Source organism: Amblyomma americanum, chromosome 6, assembly GCF_052857255.1.
Source record: "Amblyomma americanum isolate KBUSLIRL-KWMA chromosome 6, ASM5285725v1, whole genome shotgun sequence".
Taxonomy (NCBI): Eukaryota; Metazoa; Arthropoda; class Arachnida; order Ixodida; family Ixodidae; genus Amblyomma; species Amblyomma americanum.
Window position 1 is genome coordinate 19,311,907 of NC_135502.1, and position 13,131 is coordinate 19,325,037.

The window sequence follows — 13,131 nt, forward strand, 5'->3', positions numbered from 1 at the left end:
CATTGCCATATTGATGCCATCCATCAGTTGTGTGTCATCCCTATTTCATGTTCAGCCCTCGTAGCACCAAGCTTAGCGCGTATTTTCAAGACCATGTCAGTATTTCGTAGTGTTACATGCTGGTTAAAGAGCTCTCTTTCCTGTTCGTCCCGCTCCTCCAGCGGTTTATCAGCTGTGATGCAGCACACTCCGACCAGCGTGCGTAGCCGCTCGCCAGCGCGCGAGCAGTGAAAGCGGCCATCCGAGGCGGCGGCGGGCGGCGGTGCAGCATCTTGCCGCCCGGCGGAGCTGCTCCCCTCGGCGGCGCAATGGGTCTGCCCCGCGAAGCATTTCCGCTTCCTCCCGAGCGGCCGCAGACGCGGAGCAGCTCTCCAGCACCCGGCGGCCCGCGGAGTGATCCCGCCCGGGAACGTCTTTCTTTCGCCCTGCTCGCGCCACTTTCCCTCCCCTCCCCCCGCACGCCGAGAGTCTCGTCCGAGCTGCCAGCGGCATGCGCCGTCGGCCGGACACCACACGGCCTTTTTCCTCGCCACTGCCTCTGCCCCGAATGCCGACCCGTTGACCGGCCTAGGAGTGTGTGTCCGGCAAAAGACCAAAGCCGCACAAAAGTGCTCGCAGCGGACATTACTCCTCGTACCAGCCGGCACCGCCAGTGGATTTGGCAAGCAGCGGCCGCGTTCAGGTGGCCGCCACCCTCGCTTCGCCGCCGCCGGTTGCCGAGAAGAAAGGCCGACGCGCCCCCCGGTTCACGTCGGCGCTCGATGGTGAGTCACACGGCTTTGCTCCGAGCGCGCTGCTCCCCTATCCCCGCCGTCCATCCCTGCTGCTCTGCATCCGCGCGCGCACGCGGTGCCGGCGCTTCCGCGCGCGGCCCAGGCCGCCGCATTCGTGGTGGTGGGTGCGCGCGCGTGCCCGCCCCTGCCGGAGAGCGACTGACGGGTCGCGAGATCAAAGAACCCATCACCCCTCTTTACGGCATGACAGCGCGCGCGAGGAGCCGCCTATGCGCGTGGGAAGAACGGAGGTAAACGTTAAGTGCGGGGTAATACCAGGAGGAGCCGGCAGGGAGAAGCGAACAATCTCTGGCCTTGTCTTTTCCGTCACTCGTCCGTTACGAGGGCTGTCGACGATTGCTTCTCTCCGCCCAGTTTCCCCGATCGTATCCTCTGTCATGAGAAAGCCATCGCGTCACTTGCCGTGGCTTAGGTGCTTGGGAAGTCAGTCGGCTCCGCTTCAAAGCTACCAGTCTACGGTCGCCAAAGGAAACAGTGACACTCAAAAACTCGGCTTCTCGGTGGCCACTGCAGCTGTACTAGCAGATAGTTACAGCATAGCCCTACGGCTAGTCCGGCCAATATGGTAACTCTTTGCCGTTGCTACCATTGCTTGTACTTGCCAAGTCGCTTTTGCCGTACGCTCGCAGTTACCGTAGTTGGCGTATTTACGGTACAAAGGTACTAAAAGTACAACCCGGAAAACCACTAAGTCCCCTTGTGACTGTTCACGCGGTTCTTCGGAGTTCATTTTCTGCCCCCGTTAATTGTACCTTTCGCTGCCCGTTTTGCACTGCAGACTGTGTCCTATCAAGCACCGCAGCTTCCAAGCGTACAGGCTCATTTCAAAACACGTTTGTCTTGGAATGTATAGGCATGCAGAACACGTTCGTTGACCAAATTGAGTCTCATTTGCGCGCATCTGCTAACTACACAGTGCGTTAATTTCTTCCAAGAATACTTTGCAAGACAGCTTGTACCCTTTCGACACGTACGGCTTCCATTACTGGTGCAGATTTTGAATGGCCTTGCTGCTTGTCGGCTCCGTTGTGGATCACGAAGGAATGTAAGCGAAGTTCGAGCGGTCTGCAAGGGTTCTAGCATCGGCGCATTCGTAGCAGTTGAGCGTTTTCGCCCCGCATGCCCAACGCTCGGTTATAACTTGAGATACGGGAGATAATCAATTTCGGCATGCATTTTTTTTCCACATTTGTAATGCAGCCTGTGTGATGTAGTCAGAAGTTTTGCTTTTCATTGTTTTACATTACTACACTTTGTCACCGCTGAGTGAATAAGAAGGCTGCGTGGCCGGCAGCGTTTAGCATGCGGGATCGTCGTGGCATCGTGCCTGCATGATTGCTTTCGGTGTCGTTCAGTTAGAGAGGAAGGTTACGGCAAGCTAGAAAATCATTTCAATAAGAAAAACCTAATGGCACCATAAGCGCTCTTTTTTTTTTCTGTAGGAAAATTACAAAAAAGTCAAGCAAATACTGTACAGATGCGGATATAAGTAAACGAAGCACACTATTCCGTTGTAAGTGCAATCACGCCTTCCCTGTCTTAAATGAAGCAGCAATATTTGTCCATGTTTGTCCGCACTGGCGCATTCTACAACAAGCATGCACACAGCATAGATGGCAATTTCAATTAGGCAACGTATTAAAAATGTTAGAAGGCAATAGCGTGCTCCGTTTACTTTTGTCCGCACCCGCACATACTTTTTCTGAACCCTCTGGTTTTCCGACGAGCTCGGCTGTCGGGCTGACGCAGTCGAGAAGTTCCTAAATCTAATTTTAGTGGATGGCGCCTAGAATCGAGCATTTGCTTTATTGACTGCACCCTCTGCTTTGATGCTACGACATTTTCAGGGAATTCTTGCGCCTGAAGTGGTTCACTTTCAAGTGAGCGCAGTTTGCAAACGAGGAAACTATAAACTAATGCGAGTGTTCTGGTTACGATTTCACCGAGTTCGTGCGGTGGCCTGTATATGGCCTTCATCGCCATCAATTTTTTTTTTATTTAACTCCTCCGAAGAGTACACAAAAAAAAAATATGCACTCAAGAGTTGGTGGTGTAGCGGCTGTTACTTTTACTTGGGGTGTACTAGGAAACGCACTTGTGATTGAGTTCGATCGGATATCTTGGCACCACGCCCTTGCCAAGTGCACGGTGTTGGTCGATGCCAGCCAGGGAAGCCATGTAGCAGATCAAAGTCGACCCGGGTCACCAGTCCAACGAGCTCCCTCCCGATGGTGGCGTTTACGGTCGAAGCAATGTGAAACGGAACGCGCAGACAATTCACACTCAACAGCTACTTGCCAAATATGAGTGAAAAACGCATTTTTTTCTGCAGCTGCACCATTCCTGTAGACGAATGATCCCTTTGCAGCCTACAGCTAAATTAATTCTGGTACATGAGCGCAAACTGAAGGTTCCATTTTATATTTCTCGCACCTGTACGGCGTGATGTAGTACCGAATCGTGGAAAAGGAGAAAACATCCTTGGCCTAGTTATTACCTGTTGAGTTGTTGTCAGCGCAATACGAAGATACAAAGAGCGGAGAGGACGAGCATTTTCCAACAGAGAACACGAAACCAACGCAGTCGCTATTTTATTCTAAAATACAGACAAGGTCGCAAATTCTCTTCGCAGAGAACGGATCCTTTACCTCCGGGTCGCTCACGTGTCTCTGAAAGAAGCAGTTTAAATGCTTTTGCCGACGTTCCTTTTCTTCAACAATAATTGTGAAAAGGATGGCGCCGTCCTCGTTCTGTCCAGTCTTTGTCTCTTCGTGCTGGGCTGATATTTAGCGTGATGGAGAATTCGTTCGCCGGCGCAGTCGGTGCTCGTGGACCTATGCGCAGCGCCCAACGCGTTGCAGAAAGCGTTTGGCTTTGCTTTGGTGAGGAGCGCCCTCTGGTCAGTCGCAGAGGTGACGGGGTAGGGGCAGCGAGACATTGGTTTTGGTTTCATGGGGCTTAACTTCCTGAAGCGAGTCATGCTATGAGGGGCGCCGTAGTGAAGAATTCGACCACGTGGGGTTCTTTAACCTGCACTGACATCCCACAGTACACGAGCCTTTAGAGTTTCGCCTCCATCGAAAAGCGACTGCCGCGGCTGGGATCGAACCCGCGTCTTTCGGGTCAGCAGCCGAGCGCCATAACCACTGAGCCACCGCGGCTGCTTGGCAGAGAGAGTGAGAGAGAATACATTCCATTGAAATTTTAGCCTCTTGTCCATAACCGAGCTCTAGTAGAGACGTTCGTTTATCTGGCACATAGCCCAGTAGCCCGTCGCGACAAATCCACGCTTGGCAAGGATGCGTTTCCTGATATTTTTAACGCGAGAGCGTTAAAGGCCCCGTGCACCAGAAAAATCGGTGTCTGCGTAGCCTTTCTGAGCGAAAAATCACAGGCATGTCTCTTGCAGGTGGCCCCAAGAGAGCAACCGAGGAGGCAGGTGGGCCACCTTAGTCACGTGACCTTTCTGCGTCAGCACAAACTGCCCACCGTGGAAGGTGCCATTAATGATTAGTCGCTCGGTAGGGCAACCTGAGCCACCCATGGCCCATCTACAGGAGCACCTGCCATCGCAGGGAAGTGGTGCATCTCTCAACCGCTGCACCACTTTGCCAGGAGGGCTATGAGGACTCCCAGGGATGTACGAATGTAAGGTAGAGAACTATTATCGGTGTGCTGCAAAGAGGGAGTTAATTTAAGAGCGGGTTTTCGCGGCCTTACACGGGGACACTTTATCCATTTCGGATCTGCTGTTAAGTCGGTAACCCCGCAAAAAAAAAAAATGATTCACGCTGCTTGGTGGCTGTCACGGCAGCTACAATTAATATTTTTCCTTCTTCTGCGGCGCCGGGGGGAAGTGATTCTGCTGCCGGGAGCGCTGTGTACGGCTTTTTGTTGCCTTCCGCGCTGATCACCGTTACTTGCCGGACTCTAAATTTCAGTGAGTCGCGTAAAACCCGAACACGGTCAGAACAGCGCAGTGCGGTCTTGTTATAAGCGCTTGTACTCCACTAAGCGGCCATAACAGTATCGGCCGCTTCCGCAGTCAACGACTTCCGCTTTCAGGTCCCCTCACCCTCTTTCACTCCTCTGCCGTGCGGGTAGCGTGTAGCACATTGTATCTACGCCACGGCACTCTGGGAGACCTTCCTGCCTAACGTGGTGGGTAACCAGAGACCCGGCGTGGGCCTCCTCTCTCTCTCTCCGCTGGCAGTTATCCAGTTGTGACCCGAACATTCCGGGCGTACTTGTTTCCCTACCAAGTTTCTTTTTCCTTGCATTCCTTTTTGTGTTTTTTTCTCTCTTTTTTTCTGACTGCAACTTCTACGTTCATGCGGTTCTTGACAAGCATCTGGCAAGAGTCACTTTCAGGAACTTACTGGCCCGATTTTCGGGCATCTTATGGTGTGTTCACTTGCATCTGTCCTTGGGTTTTCGTTGGTTGCCGATTACACCGAACTGAAGCGGCTGTTGTTTAGATTTATCGGTAATTTCGTTATACGTACTGCCAAAGCTGTGTGTTCATCGTGTTCAGGAGAATCTCCTAATTTGAGTAGAATTCAGACTTACGTTTCTCGAGCGTGTTGAAGAGTAATACCTCAAAGTGGAGTTGGTAGTGCAATTGCCGCAGTGAGGCGCTGCTTCGTGAAGGTTCGAATTTTTAAGCAGGAAATTGCCAAAGAAAATATCTATGATAATTGTAGGGGAAGCCCCTTTGTTGTTTGAGGCCAGGACGGGAGTTTTGCGGACTGAGACATATATAGAGTCGGGTACCACGAGATCGACACGTTGTGCGTTGCGTGCGCAGAAGGAGGAAACGGCTGAACACTTGATACTTTTCTGTAAAGGGCTTCACCCTACAGTGGAAAGCAGCGGGGTTGATTAATCCAAGGCATTGGGGTTTAAGGACAGTGAAGGGAAAGCAGATTTTAAGCGGGTAGAAATAACCAAGCGAAGGTTATCTGATTGGTGGCTAAAATCAAGAGAAGAGTAAAATTTCATAAGTCATGGCTAGGTGGCATGAGCCACCGCCCGATTTAAAGGGTTCACCCGTATCCATCCATCCATCGAATCCCGGTCCTGGCCGAAATTGGCCGCAACTTCGACAATTCGGTGAAAAGACCCTATAGCTTTGTTTTCTTCGTAACTGAATGGTTATGCTCAGGATGTGGACATCAATTGCAACTGTTCCTGCGTCCGTGTAAATCTGACAGTCGCGTCGTTTTTTTTCTTGCCTTTACATAGCGTTTGATTTCTGCGATACAACGTTCGTGTATTGTGTCACTATTGGAGCATTTCGCTAGAGAAACCGATATGTCGATGATTACGGTCTTAAAGTTAACCACGTTTTGATCCAGTCGCCAATTTCGATCAGAATCTCTCAACCTCGTCTTACTTGACAGAATAGCGAAGGAAACTTTCGTTGTCGAAAAAATTTACCCAAATGTGTTCTATACCGAGCTATACCGGGGAGTGACGAGCTCTTGGTGCAACCAATTAGCCCGTCTTTTAAGTTTTGCGAGGAGAAAGCCCGTTATTACCAGCCACCCATCACGAAACTAGCGGCTTCGTGGAAAGATTTTTTTCCCCGATAGCTGCTTTTAATACATCCGGACAACTCTTGTCACATCATCTTTTTTTTTTGCGTATAACCACTGCCAGAAACAGCGCCTTCGCGCCGTGCACACGTTAGCCTCCCCCGCTCCCTCCCGCCTCATTTCATTTTTCGTAATTAAAGCGAGAACAAATTTGATCTTGGGTCAAAGTGGAGCTGCCTCAAAAAGTCGTGATTTTTTTTGCATATTCTCCGCATTTTGCCGGTTCCTAATTAACAGCTTCGGCGGCGCCTCCCCCCCAAAAAACGTCTCCCTTCGCCCCTTCATTATTGGGTTTACCAGTTCTTGGTCTGCGCCGCCAGGGAGTCCCGGCGCAGAAGCGCGCCAACACGAACTGCCACAAAAGCGCGTCGCCGGCAGTTGACAGCGAGCAGCTTTCTGAGCAGCCCGCTCGTTATCTCCGACGCGCCCGGCAGTCGCGGGGCGCCTGTTTTTTGAAAAACAAAACAAAACAAATAAATAGAGGAAATGGATTGCGCTGTAAAGTATATTGCCCGCTTCGCCGCCAGTTTATTGTGGCGCCCAGGCGTCGAAAAAACGCGCGTTCGCGCGAAGGCATATACCGCGCTCGGAAGTTCCGTTCTCCCGTGTCCCTGGAGTTACTGAAAGAGACCGGACTAGTGCGTTAAAAATAAAAAAAAGAAAGAGACGAAAAATGAAAGCGCCCGCCGCTGCTGGACCTTTGTCCGCCCCCTCGCAGTTAATAAATGGCTTTTCTCGGAGGCGATCTCTGAAACCTTAGCGGCTTAACGGCGCCCAGCGCCACAAACAGCGCAGACTGGCGTTTGACTCCGGAGTACGAACGGTCATTATGCGCTCGGTGCAGTCGCTGTCACGTTTGGCAACGGCCTCTGCTGTGCAGTAGTCCCCATTGTTCTTCGGTCGCCGTTTGTGTGTGTGCGTGCTTTCTTTTTTTTTTTATTCAGTCGGCCACTTTTTTACTCCGACACACCGACGGGAGCGGCTGACGACGCATTCGTCGCGCCAACTGTGGCGAAGATCGCGTATCTGCAAACATTGCTAGAGAGGCGCCTGAACTATCGGCGCGTTTTATGTACAATTTGCTACCTATTCGTGGTCTGTGCGTTCCAGGTTCTTGGCTTTCGACGGGCGGAGCAATGAAGTAATTAACTCCACAGAAAAAAAAAGGCAGAACCGAACCGTACACGACGAAGCGCTACGAGCAGCTTGATTCGGCTTCCTTCCATTCCTCAATAGCCTCCCAAGGAATGGTAAGAAATTAAGGGTGATTATTTGCTACGCTTCACACCCCCAGTGACTTACCAACCAGCTGATACGCAGCCTCTCTACTGGGCTCATGAGGTGTCCGAAGAACGGCTCCGAGCTCATAATCAGTTATCAGTCACAGGCCACATATACGGACGACTGTCCCGAAGTCTACCACTGCTGCACCACTCTCCGTTAATAATTATAAAATGCAATGATAAAAAAATTATATATTTCACATTTCGGGTACAGTTACATCGGGTTTACAGAACGTAAAAGCAGTGACTAATTTTTTTCATTGCTTGCGTGTCTGCGGACACAAACAGCGCGAAAGGTAAACAGTGCGTAGCACGTGAAGCAAATTTGAGTCATTGAAGCGATTAATAGGAAAGGGTGGTTCTGTCAATGAGTAGTTAAATGGTGCGTGCCTGTAATGTCTAGTTAGCGAGCACTGTGCATTAACAGAATTCATGGAACGTTGTTCTAACGGAACTTTACAATCGCGCAGCTTCTGGAACGGAACTTTGCGAAAGAACTGCGAGGAATTTATTCATTCCAGAGATGTTCGTGCTGGGAAAAGATAATCGTTCGTTGTGAGTGGAATTGTTCATCAATCGTAAATTATTTGAGTGCTCGGATCGGGAGTCTCTAGACCTCGTTTTAATGGGATTTGTTATGAGCTTCTGAGTGACACAATAAATTCTTTAAGAGCTCTTGAGTTTCTTTTACGGTGACTCTATGCGCAAAGTTAAACACCCTGCGATTATGATTGGGAGCTCCCCTATGTCCTTCACGGACGTGCTTTCTATAAAAAGAGATTTACTGCATCTGAACGCATCTAAATTCAAGCACCCCCGGTAGTTCGAGGCCACGTTTGAAAGGAGGAAAAAAAAAAGGGGGGGGGGGTGGAGGGAGAGTTTTAATTTTACGGTAGCATGTCAAAATTATGCTTGTCACCAGTACAGCTTTTCGATAGCATCACTACCAACGCTGAAAAAATCACTAGAGGGGGAAGAGAATTATCAGCTTCATCCGTCTGTGTCTTACCAACAGATAACCCGTAGGCCCGTTCGTTTTTATGGAAGGGGGCGTTCGTCCGCACTTGTTAAATCCTCTCTGCCCCACGCCCGCGGCACGTGACATTTGCGCCTTATGAAGTGTGCGGAACGAAGCACATATTCTGTCGAAACTGCAAGGGCTACGAGGTTTGATGCAGATCCGTCCAGCGGATTGCTTATAAGGTAGCACATCTCTCATCGTCACTCCTCGGAACGTTTAGAGCTTCATCGATGCCGTAAGCGGCCGATTGCACACCGCCACAGTGATCCCTGTGGCTCCTGGAATTTGTGCCAAAACTGTACAGATGCCGAGACAGTAAACAAAGCGCGTAATTATTTTTTAAGTGCCATGACACGTGTTATCGCAGAAATCGAGAAACGCTGTGCCAAGGTCACTACCGCCCCAGCGATCAACGCGTAACTAAGGTCACAAGGCCGTAGCGCACTACGTTTGCTTATTTTCCACACCTTTACGAGGCAGGAAAGTACACGGCGAGGCCTATGAGGCTGTTGTTAGCCCATTTGAAATGGGCTGGGGAATTGGCCAGGGGTTCGAGGTGTCTTTGGAATCGTTTCAGTCTACGGGCGATGGCTTGCACGCGGCACTTCAACTCGAGGGTTCAACGGCTGTCAGGTTAAGCGAGCGAGGCGTGGGGTGCCGCACCTCATGCTCGTCCGTGAAAGCTATGCGCGCACCGAAACAGTGCCGCGGAGGGGGCTGTGGAAGAACTTGGAAAGGAATCGAGTGTCTTGTACGAAGGACATGTGCCATCTATCGCTTCTTCTTCTTGTACATGCGCGCAAAGATACAGGGATAGGTCGGCGATAAGTTGGGAAGGTAGGAAATGCATAGTGTGAAACCCTTTCCTTTGCTACGCATAGGCGTCCCCCTTCCCCCAGCGCTTTGTTGCTCTTGTCGTCGTTCTCCGAACAAGAGTCCCCGTCAAAGCAGCAGCAGTTAAATATGCCCGCTGCATAGCAAAGTGTCGCGTGCAGGGACCCCGTCGACGGCGTGCTGCTGCTCGTGCCTTTGGCTCCCGCCGAAGGTGGATGCAAAGGCGCGGCGGGGGAGAACGTCGTTTGTTTCCTGTCAAGATTTAAAGCCACAGGCGGCTTAGGAGAGGAGGGGGGCGCTCCGCTAATTGCATGCGAGCGCTGCTGCTGCCGCTGCTCCTCCGCGTTCGTTGTGAGAGCGGCGGCGGCGACCACCCGGTGGAAGAGGAGCCTCTCTGCTTCCGCCACTTTTTTTCTTTCTTTATTTTTGCGCGACTAATTAAAGTTCGCAGCGCTCGCGGCGAGAGAACAATGCGGCGCTTGCTTGTCGCCGCTTCGCGAGTTTGGTGCGCGGCGATCCTTGGCCCGGTCGCCGCCGCGATCCGGCCCTTCGAGGGCGTCGCTTCCCAAGCCGCCCGCTGTTTTCGTGCGCTGCGTCCGGCCGCTGTCAGCGTCCAGCTGTTCTCGCTCTCGACTTCGCAGTGTTATCAGTGGCACTGTGTGGGAGCGAGGTAGACGCAGAGAGGGTGCTTAAATTATTCTAGGAGTCAGCCATCCCTACGGGGGGCTGTATCTTGGTTGTGCGTGATGGCGAGACAAGACTGGTATGCGAAGCGGAAAGTCTGCAACAATACTTTGGGTTTGTTGGCTGGCGCACAGGCAAAGTTCCTCAGTATTTATTACCTTGAGGGAAAGCTGCCGCGAGCATCTGTGCGAGTTTCTTAATGATCACTTCATCCGGCGCGGGAATGCCGGGAAGACGAGGGTGCAATTATTTGGCTTGGCTAGCCTTCGGCCGGAAACGTGGATTCTGGATTCGGCACCTGTGCCGCGATGTCTGTGCGCAGATTAAATTATTTTAATAGAGCGTTTTTAACTTCTTCAATAAATTTATCGAAAGTGTTTGGAAACTAGCATGGAAACTTTATCAGCATTTCTTCCGGGTTTGCCTCGAGAATACTTTGTATTTTTACGGCATGAATCCACGTTTCGTGCCGAAAAATAGCTAAGCCAAATACGAAACCTCATCTTCCCGCCATTCCTGCTCCTCTGCGTAGTGGATGAAGTGCAAAGTCGCCAGCAATCTTTCTATAGTCGGATACAACTTAAGTCTGCAGTGAAGCTCCGCCCACATTCAGGACCGGCGCACAGAATTCCTTCACGACAAAAATGTAGGCCGTTGTTAAAACTTCTCTTGTCACCTAAACAAGAAGCTAACCATGAGAAAAAAGTTATAAACTCTAGAATTTTGATACCTGGCTTGTTTAATAAAGTCAAATATTAAAAAGCTGATTTCGTTCACTTTTGTGACTCGCTAGCGGAGTAATACAGTATACGCCGCGGACCGTGGCCCAGTGTTAACAACTGCTGTTTTTTTAAGTTGTATCCTACTATAGGCGAACTTATGAAACTCAATGGAACTCAATACGGGCAGCATTCAATAGGAACTCTATGGAACTCAATAGGGGCAATATTCCATAGGCATCCGGTAAACCGGTACACGTCTACGCGAATACGTCTCCGGTCTGCTAAAGAAGTCTATTAAGGCACCAGCAGTGGAGGGGGACACACATGGCCTATCCGGTCTGTTTTCAGTGGATCTTCTGTCCCTTGTTGCATCATACGTGTTTGACCAGTAAGCCTTTTCTTTTACCGCGTGTGAGGCGGAGTCAGGCTCCTTCACGTTGGCCGTCGAATGAAGACAGAATGGATGGCTCTAGACCAATATGTTTAAAAAAAAAATAAACCGACAGTAAAGACGAGCATCCACTATAACTGGAGCTAGAGCGATCAGCTGAGCTCATGCTTACGCACGCAAAGCATCACGAAGCCCATTGCGCCTGAGAATAACGCTAGGATTGATTACACTAGCGAGCGAGTATTATAGGTCAAGAACAACCTCTTCAGAATTGGCTTACAGCCAGGAGCCAGCCAGGTGCACCCTGTCAGTTCTCGTAACAGTATCCCAACGGTGCCGAACAAGCGGCCGTGCATTGCACTGTGACAAAGCGGAGCGGCGAAACAGGACGCAAACGACTAGCGCATTGCACGCGTGTAGTACTACTGGGGACAAAAGTTTGCGAGCCGTGAGTTCTTTCAAAAACGTCTATTGTAGTTCCACTTCGCTACCCAGTCGCCTGATATTTTATGAAGGCATTAAAGACCTAATTCTCCTTCCCCTCTTCACAATAACAGGCGACTGGGTAGCGAGGTGGAGCTACAATAAACGTTTTTCCTACAACTCGCGTCCCGGAAACGTTTGTCCCCAGCAGTACGAATTGTCTTGTTTGACAGTCGGTTGATACTGCTGGCCTAGTGTATACGCGTGATGGTTGCAGTGTCAGCTGTGTGAATATTGTTCCAGCGTCTTCGCTTTTGCAGTGTGTTCTTTCCTGAGCACGTGGCTGGTCCACGATCGATAAAGGTCGCGGTGTCAGCCTACGGAGGGGAAGCGAATTTCCCCCCTCGAATAATTGAAGGGAGCGTCGGCACTGCAGCGCGCAATCGACCTGTGATTACACGCGTCCCTTTCTTTCTTTCTTTCTTTCTTTCTTTCTTTCTTTCTTTCTTTCTTTCTTTCTTTCTTTCTTTCTTTCTTTCTTTCTTTCTTTCTTTCTTTCTTTATTGTCTGTCGAGCGAGCGTGTCCTCCGTATTTGATTTTGCAACTGATAGCTGCTCTCATAGTTCTTGACCTAAGGGACGGATTTATAGGGCGGAGGGAAGAGGGGGGCGGGTGCGAAGTGAGAAATTTTTTCATAGGAACGCTATGCTGAACCCCATTTTGCTGAGGAAACAGTCCAAAGAAAGCACGTGGTTCAAATGGGACGGCCCCGACAACGCCTCCCTCCAACAGTGACCAATAAATCCATCCTGCTTGACCAGGACCACGGCTTCCGATACTTTTTCGCTCGACTTAATCATCAACGTGATCGTAATAATTATCGTCGTAATTGTAATCGAAAAATAACCCTCCTACGAGAAAGCTAACAGTCACTTAAACCAAGGAGCATATGAGGATGTTTATTTTTCTTTTTAATTTCTGCTGTGAAAATTATTGGGAGGTCAATACTGTAATTATTTTATTGGTTAAAGGTAATTGATAACAAAGCAGAAGAAAAAACAACCACATGCCGCCGGTGGGATGCAAACTCACAACCTCCGAATTTCGTGTCCGAATAAGAGTGTTCTCGCACAGCTTCCGCCCTCACCGTTCGATCACGTTCCTACGTGGCACCCCGCGGTAATACAAGACGTACTATGTCCGCCGCTATGGACGATTAGACCTCACTTGTCTGCTTAACTTTCTATGAGAAGTTAATTCAACACTATTTGTTTCAACCAGTCTTTCAGCCGCCGCGGTGGCTGAGTGGTTATGGCGCTCGGCTGCCGGCCCGAAAGACGCGGGTTTGATCCCGGCCGCGGTGGTCGAATTTCGATGGAGG

General features: G+C 50.3%; 1 protein-coding gene across 2 annotated transcripts in view; it reads left to right on the plus strand.

Annotated features, from left to right (window-relative positions):
- The first annotated feature begins 352 nt into the window (after positions 1–352).
- The window catches only part of LOC144136410 (galactosylceramide sulfotransferase-like), a 189,637-nt gene continuing 176,858 nt past the window's right edge, over positions 353–13,131 (plus strand). Inside the window, exon 1 of one of the 2 annotated variants that reach the window (XM_077668695.1) lies at positions 353–764. The gene's annotated coding sequence lies outside the window, so the exon portion shown is untranslated. The remainder of the gene's footprint in view (positions 765–13,131) is intronic. The other variant, XM_077668696.1, reaches the window with a different exon arrangement.